Here is a 6,286-nt window from a genome sequence, read left to right as displayed (position 1 = left end):
AATTATATGATAGGGACAATATCATATGCGTCACTAAATTGATGACGAGGTGTTTGGCAACTTGACACAAATCAAAATTATATTAATTATATGATAGAGACAATATCATATGCGTCACTAAATTGATGACGAGGTATTTGGCAACTTGATAATTCTTTAAAGTCTTTATATCAAAAATTATATGATAGGGACAATATCATATGCGTCACTAAATTGATGACGAGGTGTTTGGCAACTTGACACAATTCATTAAAGTCTTTATATTAATTATATGATAGGACAATATCATATGCGTCACTAAATTGATGACGAGGTATTTGGCAACTTGATAATTCTTTAAAGTTTATATCAAAAATTATATGATAGGGACAATATCATATGCGTCACTAAATTGATGACGAGGTGTTTGGCAACTTGACACAATTCATTAAAGTCTTTATATTAATTATATGATAGGGACAATATCATATGCGTCACTAAATTGATGACGAGGTATTTGGCAACTTGATACAATTCTTTAAAGTTTTATATCAAAAATTATATGATAGGGACAATATCATATGCGTCACTAAATTGATGACGAGGTGTTTGGCAACTTGACACAATTCATTAAAGTCTTTATATTAATTATATGATAGGGACAATATCATATGCGTCACTAAATTGATGACGAGGTATTTGGCAACTTGATACAATTCTTTAAAGTTTTTATATCAAAAATTATATGATAGGGACAATATCATATGCGTCACTAAATTGATGACGAGGTGTTTGGCAACTTGACACAATTCATTAAAGTCTTTATATTAATTATATGATAGGACAATATCATATGCGTCACTAAATTGATGACGGTATTTGGCAACTTGATATAATTCTTTAAAGTTTTATATCAAAAATTATATGATAGGGACAATATCATATGCGTCACTAAATTGATGACGAGGTGTTGGCAACTTGACACAATTCATTAAAGTCTTTATATAATTATATGATAGGACAATATCATATGCGTCACTAAATTGATGACGAGGTATTTGGCAACTTGATACAATTCTTTAAAGTTTTATATCAAAAATTATATGATAGGGACAATATCATATGCGTCACTAAATTGATGACGAGCAACTTGGTATGATTATCATATGCGTCACTAAATTGATGACTTTGATAGAATTCTTTAAAGTCTTTATATCAAAAATTATACGATAGGGACAATATCATATGCGTCACTAAATTGATGACGAGGTATTTGGCAACTTGATATAATTCTTTAAAGTCTTTATATCAAAAATTATATGATAGGGACAATATCATATGCGTCACTAAATTGATGACGAGTGTTTGTTTGGCTACAGGAAAAATCATTTATTTATCGAATCATCAAGCAAAGGATAAGCTTCAGTGGATCGCAGTATGGCAGCTGCTCAACCACTTACAACACCTTGCCTGTTACAAAAGTCGTTTACAATTGATTCTAGGCTTTGTCATTGTATTAAATAATGCTTTTATATGTAACTAGCGCGGCATCAGGTGATCGAAGATCCTCCTAATTTACTATGTTACAAATTACATTGGCATCACATCCATTGTCGTTTATAAAATAAATTATAAACTTTAAATGGTTTAGAAGCCATACAATGCAAATTGCCCCTTATTTATCATTGCAGTCCAGCACGGATACGACCTTAGAGGCGTTCAGGCATAATCCAACGGACGTAGCGTCATACCACTGTTCGCTCGAACAAGTATTGTGCCATTGGTCCGTACCTGCGGTTCCTCTCGTACTACGCAGGAATGCTGTCGCAACAACGTTTTGTCATTAGTAGGGTAAAACTAACCTGTCTCACGACGGTCTAAACCCAGCTCACGTTCCCTTGCATGGGTGAACAATCCAACGCTTGGTGAATTTTGCTTCACAATGATAGGAAGAGCCGACATCGAAGGATCAAAAAGCGACGTCGCTATGAACGCTTGGCCGCCACAAGCCAGTTATCCCTATGGTAACTTTTCTGACACCTCTTGTTAAAAACTCTTTAAACCAAAAGGATCGATAGGCCGAGCTTTTGCTGTCCCTGTGTGTACTGAACACCGAGATCAAGTCAGCATTTGCCCTTTTGCTCTATGTGTGGTTTCTGTCCGCACTGAGCTGGCCTTGGGACACCTCCGTTATTATTTGAGAGATGTACCGCCCCAGTCAAACTCCCTACCTGGCAATGTCCTTGAATTGGATCATACCTGAGTAATTGGATACATAAATGCATCCGTGATACTTTGATTTGGCCATGCCCATTGCGTTATTTTTTGCGACATAAAAAATCTTAAGCCATAACCGATATATTATATGGATATTGATGAAATGCGACCATTTAATCAAGATTCATAGTATTAAGGGTTATGGACCTCGACCTCTAACCTTATTATTAGCCCAAGAGTTAAAATTACTATGGGCCCGTTTTTGCTAATTAGATTAGTAGTTTCTCTCGTTAATCCATTCATGCGCGTCACTAATTAGATGACGAGGCATTTGGCTACCTTAAGAGAGTCATAGTTACTCCCGCCGTTGACCGCCTTATTGAATTTTTCACTTTGAATTAGGCATAAAATCTTTTAAACCCGCTAATCAATGCTTTGTTTTAATTAGCGTGGATTAGTCTGCAGTTTCTGATTGTTGTTAAATGATATCGTTTATATTGATAAGCAATAATGGTTTAACAAATGATTCTTAAAAATAAGAAAGTCACAATTGGCTACGTAATATATCCGGGGAACATAACTAACATAAATGTAGAACTATATTTCCAGAACGAGCACATAACCATGTTATTGTTCCCAATCAAGCCGATATCTAATCTTCAGAGCCAATCCTTATCCGAGTTCGGATCTAATTGCGACTTCCCCCTACATTATTCTATCGACTAGAGACTCCTTCACCTTGGAGACAGCTGCGGATATTGGTACGGCTGTGAGAAGTTTGCGTGTCCCCACATAATTTTCAAGGTCCGAGGAGAAATATCGACACAACAGTATATGTATGCTCTTCTAGCCCATCTACCATATCTCTCTGGAAGACTTCCATGGTAGTACGGCTATAAACAGAAAAGAAACTCTCCGATATCTCTCGACGGCTTTTTATGGTCGTTCCTGTTGCCAGGATGAGCACAGGCCCATATTTAATAACAACGGATACTCAACAGGTTACGAATGGACCGTACCCTTTCGTTCAAAATTATTCAAGTGTAATTAATTCGCTTTGTTATATAGTAGGCATTTTGTTTTACTTGAAATTTCGGCTTTCGCCTTGAACTGGACCGACTAACTCGTGATCAACACTGTTCACACGAAACCCTTCTCCACTTCAGTCCTCCAAGGTCTCATTCGATTATTTGCTACTACCACCAAGATCTGTACCAATGGCACTCCATGCAGGCTTACGCCAAACACTTCTACGCATACCATTGTACCTTCCTACTCACTAAAGTTTCAAAATTTATATCACAAGTAATATAAATCATCCTACTTTAGCGGTAATGTATAGGATACAACTTAAGCGCCATCCATTTTAAGGCAGTTGCTTCGGCAGTGAGTTGTTACACACTCCTTAGCGGATTTCGACTTCCATGATCACCGTCCTGCTGTTTTAAGCAACCAACGCCTTCATGGTATCTGCATGAGTTGTTAATTTGGGCACCGTAACATTACGTTTGGTTCATCCCACAGCGCCAGTTCTGCTACCAAAAGTGGCCCACTGGGCACATTATATCATAACCTTGAACTTCATATCAAGAAAGTTAAGGTTCTTACCCATTTAAAGTTTGAGAATAGGTTAAGATCGTTCGACCCTAAGGCTCTAATCATTCGCTTTACCAGATAAGATTATTTTATATAATATTAAAATGCACCAGCTATCCTGAGGGAAACTTCGGAAGGAACCAGCTACTAGATGGTTCGATTGGTCTTTCGCCCTATACTCAATTCTGACAATCGATTTGCACGTCAGAACTGTTTCGGTCTTCCATCAGGGTTTCCCCTGACTTCAACCTGATCAAGTATAGTTCACCATCTTTCGGGTCACAGCATATATGCTCAAGGTACGTTCCAGTTAGAGGCATAAATAATATAAATATACATTATACATAACTATATAGAACGCCCCGGGATTGTGTTAATTAGCTATAAATAGCTAAAAAACTAATCCCATTATTAGTCAAGTTAATTACGCTATTAGGTTTACATCCCAATAACTTGCACATATGTTAGACTCCTTGGTCCGTGTTTCAAGACGGGTCCCGAAGGTATCCTGAATCTTTCGCATTGTTAATCATACAAGAGCATATAATAAACACAAAAATCAATGATAATTATGCCATTATATAATTCCGAAAAATTAACGCTCTGTAATAATATAAATCTATCAGCACTTTATCAAATTAATAACATTTATTCTGTGTTAAAATGCAAGCAATTTAATTGGAATAAACTATAAGTTATATTTTATGATAAATTTGGGATATGCTAATAGATTACAATGTCCTTATATGGAAAAAATGCACATTATTCTTAATAATATTATTTAAATATTACAATTTTAATGATGAATTTTCCATAACGGATATTCAGGTTCATCGGGCTTAACCTCTAAGCAGTTTCACGTACTGTTTAACTCTCTATTCAGAGTTCTTTTCAACTTTCCCTCACGGTACTTGTTTACTATCGGTCTCATGGTTATATTTAGTTTTAGATGGAGTTTACCACCCACTTAGTGCTGCACTATCAAGCAACACGACTCTTTGGAAACATCATCTAGTAATCATTAACGTTATACGGGCCTGGCACCCTCTATGGGTAAATGGCCTCATTTAAGAAGGACTTAAATCATTAATTTCTCATACTAGAATATTGACGCTCCATACACTGCATCTCACATTTGCCATATAGACAAAGTGACTTAGTGCTGAACTGTTTTCTTTTCGCTCGCCGCTACTAAGAAAATCCTTGTTAGTTTCTTTTCCTCCCCTAATTAATATGCTTAAATTCAGGGGGTAGTCCCATATGAGTTGAGGTTGTATATATAACTATTTTTTGCCATAAATTCTTTATATATAAATGATAAAACAATCAATTAAATTCGTTATAAATAGTTCCAATAGTTCTTGTAAGCAAAGTTATTTTTTATCCATTTAACGAACCAACGAAGAATAATAACAAAACCAAGATTTTTCTTTTTCCGAATCATTAATAAGAGACAATTCTAGATGAAAAATATTTCAATTTTTATGCTAGACATTTCTCAGTATTATTTGATTGAAAAAGAAAATATTTCTCTTCGTTTTTCACATTCAAATGTGAGATAATGTTTTTCATTTCTTTTTTAATATTATGAATAAAATCATTATTTAATCCAATAATATACCATATGCTTATAAAAATTTATAAACAACTTAATTAGCATAGTCTTACAACCCTCAACCATATGTAGTCCAAGCAGCACTATAAAATTAATTAAAGTACATAACAGCATGGACTGCGATATGCGTTCAAAATGTCGATGTTCATGTGTCTGCAGTTCACACGATGACGCACAGTTTGCTGCGTTCTTCATCGACCCATGAGCCGAGTGATCCACCGCTTAGAGTTTAATAATTCATTTTTATATAATATCAATATTGTTTTTATTGAAAGAAATTAAAAATACACCATTTTACTGGCATATATCAATTCCTTCAATAAAATTTATTTTATACCTAAAAATAAATGTTGCGATATGTCTTAGTTTCATATAAGCATTATGTATCATAAAAAATCTGGTTATGGTTTGCTATTTTGGGTGACACATACTGGCAAAATTTATATAAAACATTAACCTGATGGATGACAGTACAAACATTGTATATTTTAGGTTGTTGCATTAGCCAACCGTATGCTCATAACATAGATGAACAATACATATTCGCAACGCGTGTATATTATGGGTCCATATCACACACACTTATTTTGAATACCACATTCAAAATTATTTTAATTTTAATTCGACTTCTACTTTCAAATTTTGTTCAGTTTCTTCGATTTCCATTTTCGAGAATTTGTTTTTATAGGAAACGCCATTGTTGTAGTAGGTACTGCCACAAATACGCACAACACATTAATAATGTTAAAAGTCTTTTATGAGGTTGCCAAGCCCCACATATAAAATAAAAGCCATCTTCATTTTATTTTGACTTTAACTTTTGATTCCGTGGAATCATTTTGTAATATTTTTATTTTGGTAAATTGTATTTATTTGTAT

General features: G+C 34.6%; 1 non-coding gene and 1 pseudogene across 1 annotated transcript; both read right to left on the bottom strand.

Annotated features, from left to right (window-relative positions):
* Window positions 1–1,375: 1,375 nt before the first annotated feature.
* Window positions 1,376–5,066, bottom strand: LOC117149790 (annotated as a pseudogene).
* A 393-nt stretch (window positions 5,067–5,459) lies between these two features.
* Window positions 5,460–5,637, bottom strand: LOC117149795. The gene has a single exon (XR_004460521.1). It is a non-coding gene; the product is annotated as a 5.8S ribosomal RNA (ribosomal RNA).
* Window positions 5,638–6,286: the final 649 nt, after the last annotated feature.

This window comes from Drosophila mauritiana, unplaced genomic scaffold (assembly GCF_004382145.1).
Source record: "Drosophila mauritiana strain mau12 unplaced genomic scaffold, ASM438214v1 U_332, whole genome shotgun sequence".
Lineage (NCBI taxonomy): Eukaryota > Metazoa > Arthropoda > Insecta > Diptera > Drosophilidae > Drosophila > Drosophila mauritiana.
This window is presented reverse-complemented; position numbering and strand designations above follow the sequence as displayed.